The sequence below is a fragment of the Carettochelys insculpta genome, chromosome 27, assembly GCF_033958435.1.
Source record: "Carettochelys insculpta isolate YL-2023 chromosome 27, ASM3395843v1, whole genome shotgun sequence".
Classification (NCBI taxonomy): domain Eukaryota; kingdom Metazoa; phylum Chordata; order Testudines; family Carettochelyidae; genus Carettochelys; species Carettochelys insculpta.
In genome coordinates this window covers 12669645-12694731 of record NC_134163.1, presented here as the reverse complement: position 1 = coordinate 12694731, position 25087 = coordinate 12669645, and the positions used below count along the sequence as shown (strand labels likewise).

Genomic DNA, 25087 nt, shown 5'->3' with positions numbered 1-25087 from the left:
GCTGTGGGGCAGGGGGCGCGGGAGTGGGAGCAAAGGGGGCAGCAGGAGGTTTGGGGGCGGGGAGTGGAAGGAGGAAGGGGAAGGGGAAACGGGCGGCAGGAAGAGGCTGGAAGCAGCAGGGGGATGGGCAGGAAAGGGGGGGGCCGGAGGGGCGGGGGGGGGAATGGAGCCAGAGGCGGGGGGGCACCGGGGGCGCAGGAAGGGACAGGAAAGGAGCCGCCCGTCCCAGCAGCCGCCACCCGCTCCCCCCGCCCCTCCCCCCACTTCCGGGGAAGGCCGGAAGTGCGTGTACACAATACGCCTCCAAGATGGCGGCGGCGAACCCGGAAGTGCGGAGCCGTCTCTAGGAGGGAGTTTCAGCTCCGGGGACCAGGTAAGGGCCGCTCGCCGCGCCCCCGCCACACTGGCGTTGGTGGGGGGGGGGTGGTCCGCCGCGCTGGCACTGCCGAGCCCGCGGGTCGGGCTGTCTGGGGAACCGTGGGGGACAGGGCCCTCTGGGCTGCCGTGGGGGGCGCTGCCGTTTGGCCCCCTCCCTGGTCGGGGGTGTCTGGGAGCCGTAGGGGGCAGGGCCGTTGCGCCTCTCCCCTGGGTTGGGGCGGGGCCCTTCGCTTCCCTCCCCTGGGTTGGGGTGTTTGGGGCACTGTGGGGGGGAAGCCCCTTTGCTCCCCCCGAAGGAGGGTGTCTGGGGAGCTCTGGGGGGCAGGTTTATGTTTCCCTCCCTTGGGTGCGGGTCTCTGGAGAGTCCCGGGGCGCGGGGGGGGGGATCTCTCTTTGCTTGTTCCCCCTTCTGTCAAGTCAGGATTTTGGCATGTGGGGGAAGGGCTCTTTGCTTTTTCCTCCCCTGGGGTCAGGAAAGCCAAGTGGGGTCAGGTTTCTCTTTCTCCTCCCCTCAGCCAAGAGTTCTGGGGAGCTGTGTGTGGGGGGTAAGTCTCCCTATGATTTCTCTTCTCAGGATCAGTTGTTGAAGGGAGCAGTCTGTCTTGAACCTCCTTCCCTATTTGTCATTTAATTTCATTTTCTGGAGGGGAGGGTATAGTGTTTCAGTTTCCTCAGTTCCTCCAAGGAAGTTATTCCTTCTCAAGTTGTCTTTATTAGTCAGATCAGAAATACTTCTGACAGCCCTGAAGGTGTAGCTCTTTGAGTCATTTCCTGGAATGCAATCCAACTATGCAACTCCCTACTTGGACAGAAGGTTTGGCTTAATTTTGCTAGTTAAGATGCTTAGTCGCATTAAGAATCTGGATTGATATCATGTCTGAACCATATCCAGGAACTGGGGGTGACTGGTGAGGGGGTCCTTGGCACGGTAACCTCTCCTCCAGTGTGGGGAATGGTCAGGACAATCCCCCTCTGTCTCTTCCTAGACCTTGCTCCACCTCCAGGCAGCCTTTTCTCCCACATGGGGAGAAAAGGCCCAGGGACTAGTTAGGCCAGGTTTCTGGGGTCGGCAGTAGAGGACTGCCCTCCTCACTTCTTGGCAGCACTGACTGAAGTGGATCAGTGCAGCTCCAGCTTACTCTTCTCTCCTGGCTGCATTGTTCCAATGATGACTGGGGGATGGGACCTGGACTTAAGCAGAGGGAGATGAGGCCACATTGCTCCACTTCCCCCACTGCTGCTGGTGAGGTCAGTGGGGCTGGACTTCCGTTGCAGGTGCCAGTTCTTCCCCTCCTCCCCCCCACAAGTTCCACTATCAGCTGGTTGACCCCTTGCTCCTCCCACCCCTGTGCTTTGACAAGGCATGTGCTTCCTTATGCTAACCCATGTGTTGTCTCACCAGGTATTCCAGATGATAATCATACCTGTACTTAGTCTCTGTCATCCAAAACATTTTCCCAAGAATCACTTTGCACATAACTAAAATGCAGTCACTTCAGAGGTGCAGTGGGAGAGCTCTTTAAGAGTGTAAAATAATATCACATGATAGTTTGGGACAGGACGGGAGGCGTTCCACTGACAAGCACCCTGCCTTTGAAGGACCTCGGTTATTGTAGTAAAGTGTTAACACCAGAGTCTTCTGGTAGTATTTGGGGACAGCAGTATGAGTTATGGGTATTTTGTTCAGATTGACCCTCAATTTGTATGTACACCACCTAATACAATGGACCTTTCCTCTGCCCAGTTCTGGTATGCCAGCTACTGTTATACAATTAAATAAAAACAGACTTTTTAAAAAGACATTGGCCTGTTTGTTGCAGGGGAAAGGTAGGCTCTCTATTCTGTGGTATTTTTTACTTAGATGTTAGGTAGATAAGGCAGTTAGAGATGGTCTTTTCCATCTCTATCTGTAGCAACCAACAGCATAGTCTGTTCCTGACAGTATATTCTCCAGGGGCCTTTCCTTTTAACTTTTAAATGAGATATGTAGCAAGGTTTCTCCTCAGGGGACTATTCCACATGCTAATATCCATCGCTATTAAATTTTGCCTGGTTATTTTTAGCTATTACTGAAGAACAAGGAGGAAATCTCTTATGCAAATAAAGTGGTTCCAAAACGTATTGATACATTTGTTTTTATGTGTATTACGGGGTAAGATTTTTTACTTCTGATGATGATGAGTAGCATGTTATGCTACAAAAAGACCAAATGACTAAAATGCGATCCTTCGTGGATTATTTGGTGTGACTAGGGGTTTTTGAATCTGTCCTTATTTGATGCTTAGACCACCAGCCTTTTCCATGTAGCTGCTTCACAGCACCTTTGATTTTTCTAGCTTGAAAATGTATTTTTACAATTTCAGTAAAGTTTACCATGCATTTGGGAAAAAAAATGAATGTTAATTCTTAGTCTGAAGCAAGGACTGGGCTTTTTAAAATCCCACATATATTTGCTTCTCAAAAAGAAACTGTTTGCACGGGGAACAGGCTGAAGGGGCAGAAATCAGAGTGTCTCACTTTTGATTTGAAAGTGTCAGAAATCTGCCCTCCACTGAGACCCTGAATGCCAAGTTCCTGCCCATAATGGTGCTGATTCAATTGCTCAAGTCAGAGCCCCTGCAAAATGGAGCTTATTCTGTGTCAGGCTCTTAACTCCAGCGCTTCTGTGTACTTGGATCTTAACCAGTGACTCTGTAAAAAGTGGCATTGAGGTTCTACTTTTGTTAGGATTCTGGAGCAAATGTTCTCAGTTTACAATACAAATTGATGACTCTTTCAATTTCCACCCCTGCATACTCGCCAAAGGATCTGAAAGTTTGCCCGCGCATCATCCCCAGTTGTTACTGTGCAGGCAAAAATGTGCTCTTTGTTGTATCTGTGCAATCCATTGTCTTCAACGTAGGGCAGAGAGGGTGGCACAGGCCTAACCTGAGGGAGAATGTAGCCCTAGAGTTGGAATTTTAAATTAACAGTTTTGTTGAAAGCACTTGTGACAGGCTGGATTCCAGATCCCTCTTGTGTATCTGGCTTGGCTCTCTAGAGTGGTTGTGTAGGGGTTGCCAGAACAGGCTCTTATCAATGGAGATAACTGTATTGTGTTTATTTGATGGAAAGGTAGTTTGTAATATTATCACCGTGATTACAGCGTGTGTCCATGTATCCCGAGAAGTAGACTTCCAATAATGTCCAGTGGATAAGATGCCAGACTGAGAGTCAAGAGACGTAGGTTTTGTTACCATCCCCTTCTCTTGCTTTGTGTGAGGATTCATGGCAAATCACTTAGCTTTTACACATCTGTTTTCTCATCCAGTTGATGATACTTTTCAGCAATGCAGCCTGATAGACAAACCCCTGTAATAGCTGTATTGCTGAAATCTTGCACTTTTCTTACATTTATATACCGTTTAAAGAAAACGTGTTCAATTACATTGTCTGCCTTTTTTAAAAAGCCTTCAGAATCAAGCATCCAAATTATTCATGTATCTTGATAAGATTAGCTTGATTCTAGAGCACCAAAGTTAGTTAACTGTGTTTTAGTTGTCTAGTATTTAATGATGTAAGGGTGGCAGAGCTATATCTGATGGGGGACTCTTCTCGACTTAGAACAAAAGAATGATAATACCTGCTTTCCATCTAGTCCACCATCTTGTCTTCCAACAGTGGCCAATTCCAAGTGCTCCAGAGGAAATGAACAGAAGAGGCAATCAGCAAGTTATCATCCACCGCCTGTCACCCATTCCCAGCTCCTGGCAAACAGAGGTTAGGGACCCTGTCCCTGCCCATCCTGGTTAATAGTCACTGGCTAATAGCCATTAAAAATAACACAGCCTGGGTATTTTTTTTTTGCATAAGATTGTTACACCTGAGATGATTAATAAGAGGGCAAAACTATCTTCCCTGATTCCTTGACAGCACTTGCCTTTGCTTAATATCGTGTCTTATGTGCGCTTTCTCCTATCAAACAGCAATAGGAAAATAGGAAGATGTTATTGTGAGCCCTAAAAAATTGGGAGGACACGTAGGGAGCCAGAATAGCACTTGACATTACTTAGAAATCTCTCTCTCTCAAAGTAACTAGGTTTAGATTTGACACTGTTTCTTTAAAAATGCACAAAGGACCTGCTGAGCTGCCATGGGTGTATATTTTTTTCTTTCATATACTGACTGCTTTTCCCTCCCCCAGGGATCCTTAACCTCCTGTCACATCCACAGAGTCCTCCCACCACCATCTTTTCCCATGCTTTATGCTCCCCAGTCCTGAGTAGGAGAGGACTTCTTTCGAAACTAAACGGTGCCCCTTCTTTAACTGACTAAGTGGGTCATTGCCAAGTATTGACAGTCCCTCTCCTGCAGGTTATCTCTCCCCCTGCCCTTTCCATCAGCTAGCCCCTGTTCACTGGGTTAGGAGAGAGCAGGCTCCAGTGCCTTGTATGCCGCTGCATTACCACTTGACTGCACGCAGTTTAAAAATTGGAGATACCTTCTTGTTTCAATAAGATATTTTCTTTACACTAACAAATAAATAGATATAACTTAGTATTTTAGACTCATTTAAAATTGTTCCCATGCAAGCGTCTTGTACAGTAAGTTTAAGCATGGTGTAGTTTTTTAACAAACTAAGTGATAGACCCCTGAAATGGTTTATAATGGAAATGTCGATACAACTTAACTGTGTTTGAACAGTAACACTGCAGTAGAGAGCTAATTGTGCAGTCACTGGAAACTAAGCTGTGATTTTAATCACTGGAATCTGAATCTGTCAGAAAAGGCTTCTAGGCTTAATTAAGAGAGGTTTATATTCTTCTTTGAATTTTTTTTTACTCTTTCCAGTCTTTTTGGTAACAGGATCTTAGAAGTGTAAATATTTATGGTGAAAAAGACCAACATAGTAAAATGCATGTTGAGCCACTGTGAAACAAGTTTAAAGTGATGTGTTTATGTATTTATGACTGGTCAGGAGGCAAGCTTTGATGTCTTTGTATAGCTCTTTCCACTGTGAATGGTGATGTGGTAAATCAGAGTACTCATAATTCTTTTAGTAGTGATGCACATAGGATCAGGAAGTTTTGGGTTAGACTTACACCAGAACTCAGGAGTGCACAGTGAATCTTTGGTTGACCTAGCTCTGTGACTTGAGGCTGTGATTCATACTTAGGTCAACCTGTCTCCTGGTTCAGATGTGGCTAGGTTGATCGAAGTATCCTTCCAACAGTTTAGCTCCTGCCTCTCAGAAAAGTGGATTACGCTTCCTATGCTGATGGAAAAAGCCCTCACATCGATTTAGGAATGAACTGTGCTGCAGACCTTCTGCAGCCCATCTGCAGCCCTACAGATGTAGTATAAACATATCCTAACTTCATACCCTTGCTTCTGTGGGTAGCGATTGGATCACATGGGAGATGAAAGGTAGTCTTGTGGCTGAGGAATACAACAATGAATCTGGAGACCAGGGTTTTTTCCTCTGCCACTGACCCACCATATGACTTTGGGCAAGTCCCTTCCCTTTCTGTGCCTTCATTTTTCCCCATTCAGAAAATGGTATAATACATGCCGACTTCACGGGTATGTTTTGTGGTTTAATTCATGTTTGTGAAGAACTTAGAGTTCTTTTGATAGAAGTGCTGCCCAGGTGCTCCAATTAGGATTGGGGCCTCATTGTGCTTGGTGCTGTACACTTCAGTCAGCATGAGCAGTCAGGATTCCACTGAAATTAAAGACATTACGTGTGTTTTTGCTGGTGATGATATTGCCCTGATACATGAGATGCTTGGTTGAATGTACTGCTCCTCTTAATCACCCACAATGCCTGAACCTCTCTTCATACTCTCTCATAGGGGTTGCACAGTCTTTTGTGCCTTTGAAATTTCAGCTCACAGACACATGTGTATGTGGTGGTATATAGATTTCCACAGAAGCATTCTGAGAATTTCTTGGTAGAGTTAGGGGGAGGGAGGCATTTTGTTGTGTATGACTGTTCTACCTGGAAATGGAAATGCATCATTTGTCTCTTTTACCAGATAAAACGTCTGTGATAGATGGACTCTGCCTCTTCCCTTCCTGTAATGTTCTTCACTTGAAGTAATCCATCCTAAGACCATGTTTGGGTACTAATTTTCAGCAATATTCCCTTTCTGTAAACAAAATCTTTGAATTTCACATTGAACCATTAAAGTCAAGGTAGCTTGTGAGTGAAGGGAGGGACTGTGCTTTACAGCGAGTCCTTTGTGGAGAAGAAATATGAAACCTCGGACTGTGGATTGGTGTCCTGACAGTTCTGCTAATGGATCTAGGGTCTGGGGAGCATGAAACATAATGTCCTAATGTCATTCTGCAAGCTGGATGAATGACAAATGAGGTCAGAATTACAGATAACTCAGCAGCAATAACATTCTATTGTGCTGCCTTGAAGTAAAAGTTTCTTGAGAAGATTTATTGGAGTCTGTTTTGGCATTTGGGTTAACAAAAGTTCCTCTCCAATGTATGCTGTCAGTAAAACAACTGGACTAATTTATTTAAACATGGGGCAGAATGAAAGTTTCTTGCCTTTTTCTTGGGGAATTCAGGGAATAATCTTTTGGAACCGACTTCAGCAGCAAGACTCAAAAGTAAGTTTTTTTTCAGATTTCCAAAGATGAATATTTATTATTGCCTCCCTATAGCACATTTCACCTGTGAATCTCAAAGCACATCATAAACATTAGTGAGGCAAAACAAACCACCAGTCGTGGGCTGTCTCTACACTAGCCAAGAACTTCAAAATTGCCATGCAAATGGCCATTTCAAAGTTTACTAATGAAGCGCTGAAATACATATTCAGCGCCTCATTAGCATGCGGGTGGCCGGGGCACTTCGAAATTGATGCGTCTCATCCAGATGGGGCTCCTTTTCAAAAGGACCCCGGCTACATCGAAGTCCCCTTATTCCTATCTGCTCATAGGAATAAGGGGAATTGAAGTAGCCGGGGTGCTTTCGAAAAGGATACCCCTTTGGATTAGCTGTGTGGTGGCGAGCCGCATCAATTTCGAAGTGCCCCGGCCGCCCGCATGCTAATGAGGCGCTGAATATGTATTTCAACGCTTCATTAGTAAACTTCGAGATGGCCATTTCGAAATTTTTGGCTAGTGTAGACGTAGCCATGTAGTGCTTTAAAGAGTAAGAAATTAATTTATTAGGTGATACATGGCTGCTGGCTTGTTTTGTTAGAATGCAGACTAACACGGCCACCTCTCTGTTACTCGTGAGGCAGTACAGCAGCTTTATGTGGTGGTACAGAGGACTTTCACCTGGGCACTCTGAAGCAAACGGGTTAAGTGACTTGCTCAGAGTCACAGAATCATTTGTGCACTAAACTTGTCTGCATAAGAATGTTGTGCCACTTTAGGCAGTTACATTGGTGTAAAGGGGAAGACCCGTTGCGGGGGGGACAAATCAGGCAGGTGCCACAGGGCCCTGCCATTCAAAGGGGTCTGGGGCTCCTGGCCATCACTGCTTCTGTGGTGGTGGCCAGACCCCTGGGCAGTATAAATTGGTACTGGAGGACTGTGCCATATGCACTGAGGGCAGGGGAGAGGAGGCCAGGCAGTGCTGAGGGCTGGCTGCCAGGCCCTGACCCTTCTGCCCAAGGCCCAGCCTTTCCCCTCACCTTAGCCGGGGCCCTCAGAAGGTGTTGGCCCCCACCCCTAAGGGAGATTTCTAGTATTAATCCTATTCCATGCCTGAGGAGGAATAACTAAAGCATACTTATAATTAGTACTGTAAGGCACTTTTATACTGGAATGTCTTCATCCACAGTAGAACTGGTGTAGCAATAGAACACCACGCCTTTAACTGCTGTGGCTATAGCTTGCAAGTGGGAACTGGGCTCTGGAAAAGCAAATAAAATAATTGACGAGTCCTGGCTCTTGAGTCAGTGGTGCTTCTTCAGAAGCTACTTTCCCAGTTCTACTACTCCCTCTTCTGGAGCATGGCAGCCCTTTAGTAATGTCTCAGTTGAAGTGGATGAACTAGGGATGGAAATAATATGCTCAGCACTGAGTTTTTTTCACTGTTTGACCCTATGACCAGTGTTCTCTTTAAGCTGTGCACTTGTGCAGCCACTCAGAAGAAATCCAAATACAGGAGATCCTCGAGTGACACTGACTCTCCTGTAACCTGGATTTTGTATAAGTGAGGGTCCCGCTTTTTCCTTGGCGGAACACACGTTCTGCAGCCGGGGAAGCAACAGAAAGGTAAGTCCTGAGGTGGGATGGCAGTTTGGGAGGGTTAAGCCTGGTGGTGGGTTGGGGCTGTTGGGGGGGTGCTAAGCCTGGAATGGCTTAGGGCTGCCGGGGGGCGAGGGGTGGAGTTGAGCCGGAGCCATGTGCGGGGGTGGTGAGCTGGAGCCCTGCTCAGGTGGTGAGCTGGGCCGCGTGGGGTTTGAACCGGGGTGGGGTTGAACTGGAGCCGCGTGTGAGGGGTTTGAACCGGGGCTGTGTGCGGGGGATTTAAACCAGGGCGTGTTGAGCCGGGCATGGGGGTGTAGGGTGAACCAGAGCCGCACACAGGTGGTGAGCTGGCAGGGGAGGTTGAGCTGGAGCTGCGCCTGAGGGGTGGTGAGCTAGACCCAGAGGTGGGGGTGGGGGATGAGCAGGACTTGTGTGTGGGCGGTGAACGGAGTTTGCGGGGGAACTGAGCTGGGGTCGTGCAGAGCCGGGGGGTTGAGCCAGGGCTGGGGGGAGCAAGTTAAGCACAACTGGAAATCGTGCATTTCCAGGGTTTACTGTAGGAATCGGGGTCAGCTGCATAAGAGCGGGGTCCGTACCCTGAGACCTTACTGTACCAGCCAGCTGATTAGCAGAGTGCCCACAGCTAGGTTTTGTGTTTCTGTTCATGGTGCACGTTAGCACATCCCTTGGTACACATACAAATTTATAGTGCACATGAATGGAAAAGATTAAAGGGAACATTGCCTGAAACTACAGTGTGGATGTCTTCAAATGCATTAAGTGAATTTATTACAGCTTTGGTGGTTTTTTAAAATTTTTTTAATGTATACTCAGTGCTACATTTATTTTTTAAACAGAAGAAATTCATTTGGAGAAGCTGATAATGCAAAGCTATAGCTGATAATGTAAATATGCGTGTTAAGATAGTCAAAGATTCATGCAATAATCGTAAGGCCTCAGCTTTATACATTGCAGATTGAAACACTTTAACAATGTACTGAGCAATACAAAGTGTTACAGCTGTGCAAAGGGGCTGAGTTAGTTTTAGAGCAATTTCCTGATTCTTGTGCATTTAAATTCCCAAGCACAGTGTCACATTTGTGTAGTTTATTGTATTGAATTAGACCCACATTTCTTTGCAGAGTGCAATTTCTCCGTTAGTGTCCTCCGGCAGTTTAGCTTTTTTCATGACTTTGTCAAATAGCATTCATTGTTTGTACTTCTATCTCTCTGTTTTTGTAACCCAAGAGGCCTCTCTTGGGGCATGTTGTTATCCAACTTCTGAGCCTTTCCCTGGCACTTGTAATTAAGTCTGTTGCACCACTAATTTAAACCCACCTGGCTTTATCTTTTGGCTTGACTCAATTGTGGGGGAGCAGATATTTTCATTTAAAAGCACAAATGCCCTCCCAGCAAGTACCTTTGATTCTGCAGTGTGGCCTAAGCTTCAAAGAGGTATGGTTAGGGCTGTTTAAAAGGAAACACTAATGCTGTTCAGTTGTAGGCACTAGTATCTTTAGAACTTGTTTGAGGCTTTTTTTATTTTTTATTTTTTTTAAACTTTCACCCACCTTTTTGCTGGTGTACAGGGCAAGAAACTTGCAAGTGATCACAACTTTTCTCCCCTTTGTTTAGAGCGTACAGTTCAAGCACTTAGTCTGCCAAATATATTCTTTGCAAGGTGAGTAATGAGGAAGATTTTCCCTCTTTCTCACTCAGTATTACACGGAGTTCTGATATGCTGAGAATGAAAACTTTACAGTGTAGTATAAAAATCTGAGCTTTTAAATAAATGTGTATCTCATACATATTGGTGTGCTTGGAGTCCTAAGGCGGTCACAGTGCCATAAACTTTGTGGTATACAGCATGCACTAAAGTTACCCCGTTTTGATCACATGCAACATATTTAATATCTTTCATGTGGAATCTCCATCACTGGAGATATTTAAGAACAGGTTAGATAGATGTCTATCAGGGATGGTTTAGATAGTACTTGGTCCTGCCATTGGGGCAGGGGGCTGGACTCAATGGCCTCTCGAGGTCCCTTCCAGTCCTAGTGTTCTGTGATTCTATGTTGATGTTATTCTCTGCTATCATAAGCTGATGTGGTTGTGTTCTGAATCAGTTTAAAGCTAGGTTTAATTTTCTTCAGTTTCTAACTCTTTCTAAATTGCACCTTAATCTGTGATTGGGTGAATTAGGTTATATGTTGTGCTATATTTAATACGCTTTTTGGTTTTATTTTAAAAGCAGTTTGTTTACCCATTTGAATCTACCTTCATAGGCTAGATTCTGAATATCTGCCTTTCAAACACAAATTTTTCAGTCAGTTACAAAGGAATTGCAAAAAGCCCCTCTCTGTAAATTAACTTAGAGAAGTTGTTGCTCTACTCCTGCATAGGCTGTTACCTGGCTAGCAGAGTGTGCACCTATTAATTTGGGGGAATGATTTTTCTGAGTGTAATTGCTATGTGGATCCTCGGACAAGGAGATATACAAAGCAGAATCATGTCGAGTTTTTCTCTTTGAGGAACTAATTGTACCAAATGAAAAAGTACTGAAAAAGTGCGGGGGAAAAAATTTCCATTTTTACAAATTACTGCAAATAATGGAAAGAATAAAAATAATCATTTGGTACTTCCTATTTAAATATAGATTTGTATACTAAGGAGTCAAGTACCTGGTAGTATTGAGCATATTAACATTTGTGTTCACATAAAATCCCTTATATGAAAATCTTTTTGCTTTTTAGACTATGATGACAGTCTGTCAGGTTATTAGACCCATTTTACACGTGGGTATACTGAGGAACAGAAAAGATTATGGTTTCCCCATTGTCATAAAACAAGTAATTAGCAGAGCAGGTTAATTCAGGAGTTGTGATTTCCAGCCTCATCTCATGACTGATGACAAATTGCTGGTTGGTATGAATTAGTACTTCTCTCTGCATATTGTTAGACATGAAGGGGAACTTGTATGTGCATTGGCTGTGGAGATGTGAAAATCTCCTCCTCCCCCACCAGGTTCCATTGTTTTATAGTCTTTAGTTCCCATTTCTACTGGTTATGTATTTGTGTGCTTTTGTTAAGTTCAGTTTCACTTTTAGCATCCCTGCTAACAAATGTGAATGGTTATTTCCAAGCTGTGTGCATCTGACAGCTTTTGTCAGTAGATCTAAGGAATCGTGGAGATGGGTAGGTGTAGCAAGCATCCATATTTCATTTGCATGCAATGTCTGTGGGTGGGCAGATAGGGTTACTGTGATTGATCGTTCCTTTTCCTGTCTGAAGATCCAGTTCCCAAGAGATTTTGGTGGTTATTGGGCCCATGTAATTCAAGAACGGCAAAGCTCAGTTTGCATGTGTTCACTGTGCATACATGTGGTTTTCTAGCCGGCTTTCTGTAACAGCACAGCATAGAGGAAATGCTAGTATTTATAGAAGATGAAATGTGCAACTGGTGTTGTACTGCTTTCTTAGCAGTATATGCCCACGAAACAGGCATTTACTCATCTTATTGTTCCTGAGTACAGTAGATCTACTCATTGAGTTTCTTGAATTGCTAGTCAGTGTGAGTTCAAATTAGAGTTGCCACACACATTGCTATCACTCTCCAAAAAGCCTAAGCCACTTTTGAAAATATAAATCTTTCTGTTCTTCATTTCCAAGTGGTCATATTCCATAGCTGCAGACAAAAGCTGCCCCATTGTGGGCTCAGTATCAGTTGCGAAACTCTAGCATGATGAACTGTTTAAGTGAAAGTCTATTTATTTGAAACTATTCATATATCTCAATCAGAATGACTCCTGATATAATTATAGTGCTCATAGCTTTATCTCGTTGCGTAGGAGAACAGTTTCATTATTAAGCATAGGATGTCCAGCTATTAAGCAGTGAGCCTAATGGTTTTTTCATGAGCGTGTAATCCATCACTTGAGTGCCTCAGTTCTAAATCATGTTGAAAGATCGTTTCATTAGTTCTTCGTGATCCTTACAGAGGAAAATTACTGTTTGTGTGTTTATCAACATTCTGTTTATTCTGCCAGGGTTCCTCATCTACATGTGCCTTGGGCAACAGTGCCTGCTTATTGCTTAGCCTAAGGATACTGGCTGTGCTTAGCTGTTGGTCCAGAGCAGCAGTTCCAGTGGCTGCCTTGTTTCCTGACTCATAAGAGTTTGTCATTTATAAAGGTCGCCTGTCTAACATACTCTGAATGTTGAGATACGTGTCTTAAATTCTGCTCAGTGAAATCTTGTGGCAATGAGTTCCACATGTTACACTTTAAGTAAAATAGCATTTGCTTTTATTAGGTTTGGTTTTTTTTCTTTTTTTGAGATGGGGTGGCCAATATTGAACTTACTGTGGGTAGTGTGAATATACTAAAGATTTATATCTTGACATTTTCAGTATTTCCTAATATGTTTGTCATATATTTTGACTTTGTGTGCTTTTTGGACTGCTGTTGGTCACCAGGCTTTTCACTGAGCTTTCTGCGGTGATGGCCAGGTCTCTTACATTTGCTTCTGGGTCTATTTACTCAGCTGTAGAATAAGCATAATTAACTTCACAGTTTTGTTTGGAGGCATAATCAGTTTGGAAAGTGCTTTGGGATCTATGGCTAGAGGTGCTAAACTCTTAGTGGTTAAAGGTATCGTGTATTTGTGCCTGAATATTGGTGACATAACAGAATTTGTGTTCCATAGCTAACTTTGTGATCCATCGCCGTGCTGTTAAACTTCCGATGATGAATCTCACACCATCCTTGCCTCTCTTTGCTGGTTATTCCCCACTGTGATGACCCTCCACCATGCCTTCCATAAAAACTTTCTCACGCTTGTTTCTATCTCTGTGCTTAATGTGACTAAAGCACAGTAGTGTGCGTCTGTTGATTTCTGACATCAGTGGCTGGGGTTACACTACAACGCTCTATCAACAGAAGTCCTGGTCAGGAAAGATTTGCTGGCAATACTTTGCAGCCACACACAAAAACCAACCAGGAGAGCGCTCAGCTCAGTTGACAAAGCAGCTGGATTGCCTGGCTGCTCTCTCGTCACAACAGGTACCGTGAAGCACAGCAGACAGGATTGCCCATTGTTGTGGATGTCCTATCTGTTGAGAGAAGCCCCCCAACCTCACCCCAGAGCGTCCGTGCAGTTATTTTGTCGACTTGTGTCGACAGCAGCATTATGCTTCAAAGCTTTGAGGCAGAACGCTACTAGCAAAAGTGCTGTGTTTTGTCCAGATCCTGTCAACAAAATGCATTTTGTGTGTGCATGCTCCCTGAGTTTCTTAGACAAAACTGGGCTTTTGCTGGCAAAACTTTCTTGTGTAACCGTAGCCTTGGTCTGCTTCTCTTCAGTAACATAGCAAGTATGTCAAGAGCCCTCTCCAGACTACGTTTCAAAAGCTTACATTTTCTTCTTGTCAGTAGCAGTAACTTCTGACAGTGCGCATCCATAAAGTAATGGGAAAAATTGGGCTTTTCACTAGTCGCACTTTCATACATTCTGAGATATCATTGTTTTTCTACATTGTCTTAATGGAGGCAGTAACTGAGAGAGCCATCCCTAATCTTCTGATTTCTTTGGGAAAATGTCCATGGTTTGAGATGTATAAATCTGGATAGATAAATTAATCTACTGCCTCTACAGCTTGTCTGTTACATTTAGGAATAGTTTGTTGTTAGAGACTCCAGCATTGGTTGTGTTATGCTGGAGGTTGTACCGCAGATCATTGTGACGTTAACATGTCTGAAGAAGAGGATCTGCCCCACAAAAGCTCATCACCTAATAAATTCTTTTGTTAAAGTGCTAGATGATTGTTTTTGTTATGTCTGAAGTTAGTTAAAAGGTATCTACCAAAGGAAATCTTAGTTCCTTACGTTGTCGCATTTTGTAACAGAGAGAGAGCTGTGCTAGTCTGTATACTATCAACATGAAAAGGCAGTCAAGTAGCTCTTTAAAGACTGACAAAATAATTTATTAGGTGAGCTTTTGTGGTGAGCTTTAAGCTCACCTAATAAATTATTTTGTTAGTCTTTAAAGTGCTACTTGACCGCTTTTTTGTTTTGATGTCACATCTTGTGTATATCTTGAAGAGGCTTGTGGACAAAAAACATACTCTTGTCTCAGATGAAAATCACTCAGTGTTGCTTACCACTGTTTGCCTTTATAGTCTGGTGATGGTGGTAGAGGCTTGTGCTAAGTACATTTAGCTGCTTCGGAAATCACTATATCCCCCAAAGGTGGCGATGTCAAATATCATATGCTGTTGTGTATTCAGTGGAAGCACTTGATCAATGAATGAGTGGTTGTACTCTAATTTTAATTTTTCGGACAGTGCTAAAGCTAAGGGATTGGCTCATTTCATGAAACAAAATTGTGCAAGCTAAGTAGCTTGCTTAGTAGTAGTAATGGGTATCCAGTTTGTATGACCTCATTAGCTAGAACTGGAGTGGAATTTAGATAGTTTTGTTTCCTTTTGTTGACATCTTTCAGAGATAAGGAGCTGGCAGCCTGAGTGCTGTTGGACAAAGCAGAAAGTTTGCTGCATAATGATGTATCTGATGAGTTAGATGATTTAACATCTACGATTTGAAGTTGCACTGGTTTATCACAAAGCTGTATTTCAGATTCTCTTGCATCCCAGGAGAGAATGGGTCATTTTATGACTCTTGAAATTGGAACTGTTACTTTAATGGCACAGCTTTCTCCCAAAGTAGAAGTTGTATTGAACGCTCCCCAAGTGCCTGACAGCTGGTGGGACAAAGAGATCCTGGAATAAGCTTTCCACCTGTGACTCTAGCTGCAGAAAAACTTTGCCTGTTGAGTCTTTGAAGGTGACTTCTAACAATGTCCAGCCTAGAAAACAGATGAATTTCTGTTTACATTGTGACAGTTGTGATATCTGCTTCCAAAGTTAGGGTCAAAAGTCTTGCTCTGCTCACTGCTTGCTTTGGAGGTTCTGATCTTTCTAGAACATATGAGAGACACTTGCAGGGCTGCCTGGGGGGAGTCAAACAGTATAATTCCTCTTTGATGTTTTGGGTGGCTCCTTGTTGCAAGATTTTAAGATGGGAACCTGTAACTTGTGAACGAAGGGGGTTATTTACTGCTAGCTGGGATGGGGGGGAGAGGGGACAAAGGGAGAAGGAGAGAAGTATTGTGTAAATTTGCTGAACCATTTGGTTTGAAGGTTAAGGGCTTCTATTATGTCTGTCCTTAATAACGTATAGCCTAGAACAAAAGCAGAACAACACATGGTAACAAGAAATTTGTACCCGTGTACAAAACTTGCTCTGACTTTGTAATTTTCCTTGAGCTTCGGGAGGAGGTTGAAACAAAAATGCCTCCCCCAGGCATTGTCATCATTTCCTGGTTTTTCATGACTAGTATTTCATCAATGACTCTGGTTCATGCATTATCATTATGAATGGCTTTAGAACAGCAGTGGGCAACCAGGAATAGTGACTGGCCCATATCAGAGTATGAATGCACAGTGAGAGGTATTAAAAACTCTCTGCATTCACCACCTTGCCACCTGATGTAATTGTCGTTTCTTCCTCTAATTAGCACATGAACATTTTTATAATGCTGAAGTTGTGACAGATTTTTTTAATGGCACTTCGAGTGCTATGCAACCACGGTCTCTGTTCAAAAACTGACTGCGTTCTGCAGAGGGCCAGTTGGTTTTGTGACAGTAAATCTAAGAAAGCTGTGATGTGTCAGGATGAAATAGTTCGATCTCTTACATGTCTAAGCTTTCTGGCTTTTTTGCCTCTCCTGTCACATCTTTTTACCTAAAACAGAAGTCATTGAAGGATCATAGCACTTCAGTGATCCAGCTTTCTCCAGTACTCAAATGTACATGTACAAAACTGCAAAGATGTTTTGCATTAATTCAGGCTGATCTAGAACTGTATGTACATGCTTGAATTTATCAGAACCAACAGGAAGCTTACATGGACAGATAACTTAGCATTGTGAGTTAAGCTAGTCTTTCTCTAGCAGTGCGTATTACCATTTCAAAGGGATTATTTTTTGGTGTCAAAGACTTTACAAGGAAGTGTTTTCCAGTGGTTAGAAGTAGGACATCATGCTCCTAGATTTCTGGGTGTCTTTGCACAAGTTATCTTTTGATGCATGAATTTCCCTATCTGTAAAACAGTTTTATTACTCACTCTCAGGTCCTCCCGAAGAAGTATACTACCTTAGTCTGAGTATTGTTTTGTATCTAAGAGGATTTCAGTATCTCTGGAGCTCAGAAATCTTTCAGTTCCTAGGCTGTTTTTCTTCATTTTGCTAATTGGGTACAGGCTGTTGTGTAAGAATTTTCCTAGGGAGCTAAGTACATTTTTAGAGAAATGCATTCTGTGCTGAAGAGCACCAATCAAGTGCAATGTAATGTTGCCAAGAGCCAGGGCATGAGATAATGTAGAACAGACAGGGAGAACTTCTGATATTGATTTTACCCTTCATAAGTTACTGTTTGTTGGATGTATAAGTGAAGCTGTACATTTGCTCCAGCTGTTACGGGAATCACAGCTTCTGATTTCCTATCAAAAGCTGTTACAAATGTAAAAAAAGCCCTCTGACGAAGAGAGCAAATACACTATTGTAAAGGCACCAGAGTGTATTGATATCTCTAAAACCGTCTCTGATTTTAACCCGTAGGTCAGCACACATCACCACCTTTGCTCAGTAACTGCTGAGCTGCCTGTCTGTCTAGGAAAGGTGATCTGTAAAGAAAAAACTGTTTATGCCATTTACTGCTCTGTCATGATTTATAGAGGACCTCAGAGGTTTTATGTGAATCATCCTTCCCCACGTTTTTGCTTGTTTACATTTGTGACATGTCTGTCCTGTTGGTGTTTGGAACATCTGGATGGGGACATCACAGGAGAAGGAAACTTGATCTGTAGGTCTCATTTCACCAACATTTCATTTAGGGGCTGGGATACTGCAAATGAGATTTCACCTTTCTGTGATGAGGCTATCTATGTCCTCCTGCCAAAATCTCCCAGACAGAAGAGGGAAGTCAGAGACACAAAGGCAAGCATAGAAGTTAAAAGAACAATGATTTTGTTTTTGCATGGCATAAAGGAGGTCTGTAAAGAGTCCCGGCGACCACCTTTTCTTCATCATCATCATCAATAACCACCATGAGCTCAGTGCCCTTTGGTATCTGATGCCTCTCTCTCACCGTTTCCTTCCATCTTTCTCTGTCCAGTGCAGAGTGGCTTAGTTTCTGTAGACCAGCCTTGCACTCATCTACTATATCATGTACAACCACTTTTTGCTTTGCATTTAACCTTCAACTCCTTGATGAGGTATTGCTGTAATTGGTGTAGTATTGCTAGAGTATGTCAGCGACAGGAGATAGAGTAAAAAGGATGATGAGGGTAACCCTGAAACAAAAAATGAAAATATTTAATGAAACGAAAACTAGTAATGATCAGTTGCTGGGACTTAGGGCTTCTCTTCAAAGTGTATCTTGATTACCATCTAAAACATTTCAGATATAGATTCACACCACCGTAGTCTCTGTCCTCCTTTTGCGAATTCCATTGAACAAAGGTAATACATGTGATGGATGGTAGGAAGAAGTTCTTAGATGTTCTGGAGGTGCTCAAGATTGGCTACGAAATCAGGAGGATTGATGTCTATGTTATGTCATTAGCTAGTACCGAGCATGCTAACGAGACACTTTTAGATATTTGCTCTCCTGGGTTTATGGATTATAAAATCAGAGTACAGATTTTATAGAATAAAAAGAAATACTTTTGTATATTAAATAAATCTGGTAAACTCTTGCGGGGGGGGGCAGGAGGCAGGGGTGGAGGTGGGAACAGGCAAGTGGAGAATGATTAGTTGATTCCCTGACTCTAGGAAAGAGGTGTTTCTTCTACTAGTTGTTAGTTAATAATCTGAATGAACTAATATGGTTATATTCAAATAATTTGACATTACTTTTCTGATGTTAATTTGACATTATCTAAACTCTGTTTTGGGGCAGAGTTAAACTGTGCTCTTCCAAGAAATTTGTCCTTTTTCTTAAGGCACCTTGATAGCCTGGAATTTTCTCTTTTTATTTTACTGGGACCAAAAGAACCTTTAAAATGGGCAATAAATTCTGACAGTTGTTGTAATTTGTCAGATAATGGAGATGGACAAAAAGCAAATTAGTTGTCTTGTGGAAATCAGATCAGATTTCTGTAATCACTTTAAACCTTCCCAGAAAAAGCTCTGCTTTAATTTAAGTCTGTAGTTTCTTTGAGCATAACTGGTCATCTTACTCAGCATAATTTGTGTTCTACTGTATGGCCATGCCCAACCGAACCTGCAGTTTTTACCTGACATAGATTTGTAAGGTTGCATAAACCATGTGGGTCTGATTGTGACTGCCTCAGTATTTAAAAGAAAAGGGGAAACCTTTTAAACCACAAAGTGCTTAGCTTATAGCAAATGATTTATTGCAGTTTATGAGCCCCAGACACCATGAGAGCATTCAAAGATAAGCACTCAGTGTTGCGTTTAGAACTGTGACCTTTTTCTTTTTCATTTGTTAGTATGAGTTTTGTTTTAAAAAGTATTTGTAAATCTGTTCAGAACTATCCCATTATAATGACAGCCATCCTGAAATGGCTTTGATTCAGAGAGCTTGTATGTCCATTAAATAGCAGCAGCAAAGTGTTCAGACATTTTTGTTATCCTCTGTCCGGTGTTGTGCAGTGCAATGATCAGGGATAAGTTCTGCTGAACATTTTGTGCAGGTGGTTTTATCAAATGGCCAACAGAGAGAGTTTTGAAACCAGTCGCAGCAGCCATTTGAGTAGGGAATTCAGTATTCTTCACTAGGACCAGTTCTACATGCAAAAGTTAAGCTGTACAAATCTGTTATTCACCTGTGTGGGTGGTTTCTTTTAATCTTCAGCCCCTGAACACATACGTGAGCTGAGCTAAGTTAAGGTGTAAAGAATGCTAGATTGGTGGAGGAAATCGTCCAGTGACTCAGCTACTGCCTCTTGGGGTGCACACCTGGCTACACTGAAGTGTGTATAGAAGTTAGGGATGGAAAGTCTCAGTAAATGAGGTAACCAGTCGAATGCTAGGTTTAACCAGTTAACAATTAAACAAGTGGGGAGGGGTCCAGCCTGGCTCGGCAGGAGCAGCTCTTGTGCCACGGACAGAGGCTGCTTCTGCTGGGTTGGAGTGCCCCAGCCTGCAGCATGCCAGAGACTGGGGCTGCTCTGGCCTGGCTGGTATGTCCCTGTCCATGGTGCTCTCCTGGGTCAGGGCGAAGGGGATGGGGGGCACAGCAGCGGCAGGGGCACTCCCACAGGCCAGAGCAGCTCTGGTCCTGGCCACGCGGTGGGGGGGCTGCTCCAGCCTGGCTGGAGAAGCCCCCTTCTGCAGCAGGGGGGCCCACTCAAGCTTGGTTGGGCTGGAGCGGCCTCCCCAGCAGTCTCCCCCACTCTGGCTGCTGGAGCTGCCTCCCCCCGCACCTGTGGCAGCCCCATGGATCTGGAGCAACCCCCTGCCCGCTTGTGGTGGGCGGGAGGGGTGGGGGGAAGCTGCTCCAAATGCTACTGGTTAACTGGGTAATTGTTATCATCCCTAACAGCAGTGTGGTCACTGGAGCATTTCAAGTGTAGACAAGCCTTAAGATTCAGTCAGCAGCAGGAAATGTCATTAAAAGTGTGATGTGGTAAAGGTGCAATGTCTGGAAGAATCCCTTGCAGAGCTTGGTAGTGCAACTGCACTGAATACTGGTGCTCACAGGGGGATATGTTGTTTTTTCTTATCTGCATTGCAGTCGTGCATAGAGGCCCTGATCAGGTATTGCGTTCCCAGCATGCTAGAAAGTGTATATGCTTACAGTGAAATATGACTTCGGCCTCAAAAAGCATATAATCAAAGTATTAATTTAAGAGCAAGCTTTCCCTTGCAGCCCGTCAATTTGTAGCTCTAATTGTTGTAAAGTTCTGGGAAATCTTAGCACAAGGCACGTGCTGAAATTATTTTTGGACTTCTGGAGCAATAGGACATGCTCGGTGATGGAATTGCAATGTAGAAATTGGAGCTTTAGCAATTTAGTTCAGGGGGAGGAAGTGCAGGCTGTTGGATAAATGGCCTACTAAAAAATTCAAGTTCCCACGCATTTGTCTGGATTTTATGAGTACAGGGACACTACTCGCTTGAAATCGAGCAGGGTTTAAAAACTTGGGCTAAAAGTCAAGTTTGACCTGCCTCAGCTAACGTTTGTGGATTTGCAACCACAGGTTTTCGTATCTTTTAAAATGTTTTTCTGTGCCCTGCTGCTGTGTAATCAGTTTCCCAAGAGTTGTCAGATACACACAGTAAACAAGTTAAAACCATGGAGAGAACCTGTTATAATCTTTGGTGGTGGGGTGAAATCAGGCACTGTAAATGTAAGTGTGTACATGTGTGAATTTGAGTTCCTGCAGAAGATAGTTGGACTGACATCCCTTAATAGCTATGGTGTCTGTGTTTTACTCAGAGAATAGCTAGTGCGTCCACAGTAGCTTCACAAGCTCCCCAGCTGTGTTGCAATGGAGAATCCATCTGTATAGGCCACTATGCCGGAGGCTGCCAGTTCTTGCCCACGGTGGTGCTGGTGGCAGTGGCAGAGGGGGTGGGGTTAAACTGTGGATTCCCATTTGTTGCATTTCAGTTGGGCATTGCAGCTTCTCGTCGCTATTGGTCTAGGCTGGGTTTAAATGAATAGCCTGGAAACATTTTTATCAAGCTCCTGAGCCACCCGGCACTTTTTAATCTGGGCCTTTTTAACAACTAGGTTTGAGAAAAGAATTGTCCTTGTGGTCAGATATTGCAGGGTTCTCAACCTTTTTCTTTCTGAGACTCCCTCCTGTACCATGCTATAAAAACACCACTGCTTACCTGTGTCACAACAAATGTAAGAGCCAGGGCCTGTATTAGGGGGTAGCAAGCAGGGCAGTTACCTCAGGTCTCATGCCCCCCTGCACAGCTGCATTGCTCAGTGTTTGGCTTCATCCCTGAATGGCCAGGATCAGGGTCCCAGACTTCAGCCCTATTCAGTGGGGCTTTGGATTTCTGCCCTGGGCCCCTGCTGGCCCTGCTTGGTGGAACCCCTGAAACCTCCTTGCAGCCCTCAAGGGGGTCCCAGACCTCTGGTGGGGAACCACTGCAACATGAGACTGTCATTATAGTTATTTTGGGGTACAGGTTTTCTATCTGAATCTTGATGAAACCCAAAGGAGCCATTCATATCCTAAGTGCATGGATTGTGTGCTTTTTACTTTGCGCATATGTTATGCATGTGTCAGCCTCTAGTCTCTCTAGAATCCTAAATACACTTTGCTCTCCCAGCTGACTGGCTAGCTCTGTTCCACATGCTGTCCTGACATACATGTTAGTACACACAGAAATAAACACAAAGTAACATTAACTTAACTATCTGTTACAAATGCAGCAATAAATTTGCCCGCTAAAAGGTCACTTATTTTTAAAGGGATGCAGTTGAGTCAGAAATGATTTTTTAAGATGTCTCTTGTTTCAAATGACATGGTTGAAGGATTAAACCTGTACACACACAAATGACTTCTACTTTCTCTGCTTTTTAGTTTGGTTGCTTAATCCAGTTTGCACAATGAAAAAAGCACTAGTTAGTTTCACTTTGCAAGTTCTCATGCGCCAGTGTGCACCGCTGCAGCGTTCGAGAAGCAAACAGTGTAGGATAATGTGTTGTGTTTTTTTTTGAAAGGTGGTGCAGGAGGTGGGGGCAAAATGTCACATTGAAATCAAAAGGAAATGGTGGAAATCTCTCTTGCACCTAGGTTTTTCTAAGCATTTGCTTTAACCATAACGTTAATTGTATCTGAATTAAGCCAAATTTTAAGTGAGCACCGGTCTGCAAGAGGGTATGGACAATCTAGCGAAAGGTAGTTGAGAGTGTTCTTCCAGTTACTTTCCACGTGCTGAAAATCATTTGGCTTCTGTCCCACTATTCAAGATTAATTCCTGTCACTGAATCGGAGGTTGTGTTATGGGCACATTAGTAGTTCCTTATGGGTGACAAATGGCGTGACTGAGTTTTAGTAACTAAATCTGTTAAAGAAAAACTTGAGTCCCATGGCCCATATTTCAAGCATCATTGCATGGGACTTATTCAGGAGAAGGGGAAATCTCAGGTATGCACTTTTCTTTTTTTTGTGGTGATTTTGGGGTTCTGCTTAGGTGTTAATCATCAGTAGGGTACTCAAAAAGGAAAGCTTTACTCGTCACTTCTTCCAAAATGAGCTAATATATGACAATAAAATATCACATGTAGCTTTTAGTAAGTGAAAATTTGAGAGAAACTGAACTGGGCTGAGATCCTGGAAATGTGGGTAACAGATTTACACAATCATTCGTGTGACTCAGGCTGGCCAGTTAGTTACAATTGCAGTAATTACTAGAAGAGGAGTATAGTTGAGTTGCCATGGAGATCAGTCTTTCTGTTGATTTCAAAGAGTTGTATGCCAGGCTCCAGCTGGACAGGTGGTGAATGGTAATTTGACTTGGTCCAAAAGAGTTGAAATGTTTGAATGAAGGTAGCTGAAAATGAGTGACCATCAAATTAGTAAAAAGAGAGGAGCCCAGTGGGTTTATTAACAACCCCTTCCAGGAAGAGGTGTGCTGAGAGAAATAGAAGTGAAACCACCCTTAGGGATGGGAAATGAGGTTACTCAATAAAACACTTTTATATTCTACTTTTTAACTCCTTTTGCTGACTGTTTCTTAGCTCCCGATGCAGCACCTGAAGGGAAATTATTAGGGCTAGAGAACATTATTAAAATGCCAGTGGCGAGTCTACGTTGGAGACAGGCAACGTAGCCCTGAAAACAAGAGAAATGCCACACATTGACATGGCCCTTCATTGATACCAAGCTTGTGCTGTAGCAAGGAAGTTGTCTAGCTCGGTATGTGTACACTACAGCAGCAGTATGCATTGCTTCAGCATAGACTAGACTCTGTGTAGGCCAATGGGAGGGGTTTTTCCTATCAATGTAGTAATCCATCTGCTTGACAGGTTGTGAAATTCTTCCATCCTCCTAGCACTGTCTAAAACCAGGGGTTAGGTCAGTGTAGCAATGTCAGTCAGGAGTGTGGATTTTTTTTCAGACTTTTGAGAGAAGTAGTTATACTGATGTAAAATCATAGTGTAGACTAGGCCATAATAACCTAGAGGCTCTTGCAAGCCTCAGAACAGCCTTCTCCCTTACCCTCTTGAGATCCAAATGATCTGTTTTTTTTATTAGGTCATACTTTGAGAGAGAATGCTCCATACTTTTAAAGCCTTGCAGTGCCTTTATAAACTTCCTTTATGTTGCGTGCCTTTAGTTATAATCAGGGGACTTAAATTTGTAACTTTGCTAGATCGTAAAAATCATGGACTTGGTAAGGGCATAGGATTTACAGTTCATTACATTAATTTGTAACCCACTAACCTTGTTAATCCTGCAACTGAGAGAGAACTGAGCCTGGCATGCACAGATGTATTCTAATTACTGATCCTTAGGGTCTGTACCAAATTGACTTTGACTGTATCCGGGTCCCTGCCTTGTATTTTGGTTGCTTTCCAAGAACATGAGTTTGCCACAATACCTATTAGTTGGAGCAAGGACTCACCTTTTGTGTCTTACAAAGTTGTGACACAGTGAGGTTTAACATTTGGATTAGACTCTCAGCTATTCAGAATTTTTTTTATTTGCTATGTGTGTGAAATAGACTTTGGGGTATAATAGTACTTTCTAAATTCCTTGCTGCTGTGTTAATTGAAAGTTGCCAGCCCCTGGAAGGGCTTCATTAGGAAAAAGGTTTGTTCTTTACTTGTGTTAGCTAATGTGCTAACCAATTAAAATCTTAGTGAAGACCAGCCAGTTAGTTACCAGCACTAGGTAAATCATTGGCTCTTGCATAGGAAATTCATCTGTTAATACTCATCAAAGTTACAAAGTGCTTTTTCTTCACTGGGATTTTATCTCCTGAGGGTTACCCAGGTTAGATAACTCATGTTAAGAACTTACCTGGTGAAGACAAGGCCTTAGACTTTAGGGTGTAGTATCTACACTAATGTTTTTTGACACAAGGGCCTTGTCTACACTAGTCCCAAACTTCAAAATGGCTATTCAAATGGCCATTTCGAAGTTTACTAATGAAGCACTGAAATACATATTCAGTGCCTCATTAGCATGCGGGCGGCCGCAGCGCTTCGAAATTGACGTGGCTCGCCGCCGTGCGGCTCGTCCAGATGGGGCTCCTTTTCGAAAGGACCCCGCCTACTTCGAAGTCCCCTTATTCCTATGAGCAGATGGGAATAAGGGGACTTCGAAGTAGGCGGGGTCCTTTCGAAAAGAAGCCCCGTCTGGACAAGCCGCGTGGCGGTGAGCCATGTCAATTTCGAAGTGCCTCGGCCGCCCGCATGCTAATGAGGCACTGAATATGTATTTCAGCGCTTCATT

At 43.4% G+C, this 25087-nt stretch overlaps 1 protein-coding gene across 6 annotated transcripts in view; it reads left to right on the top strand.

Annotated features, from left to right (window-relative positions):
* The first annotated feature begins 242 nt into the window (after positions 1-242).
* SBNO2 (strawberry notch homolog 2) overlaps positions 243-25087 on the top strand; it is a 115706-nt gene continuing 90861 nt past the window's right edge. For 5 of the 6 annotated variants that reach the window (XM_074978665.1, XM_074978662.1, XM_074978666.1 and 2 more), the window contains exon 1: positions 243-373. The gene's annotated coding sequence lies outside the window, so the exon portion shown is untranslated. Of the gene's footprint in view, positions 374-8586; positions 8607-25087 lie in introns of those variants that run through there. The other variant, XM_074978661.1, reaches the window with a different exon arrangement.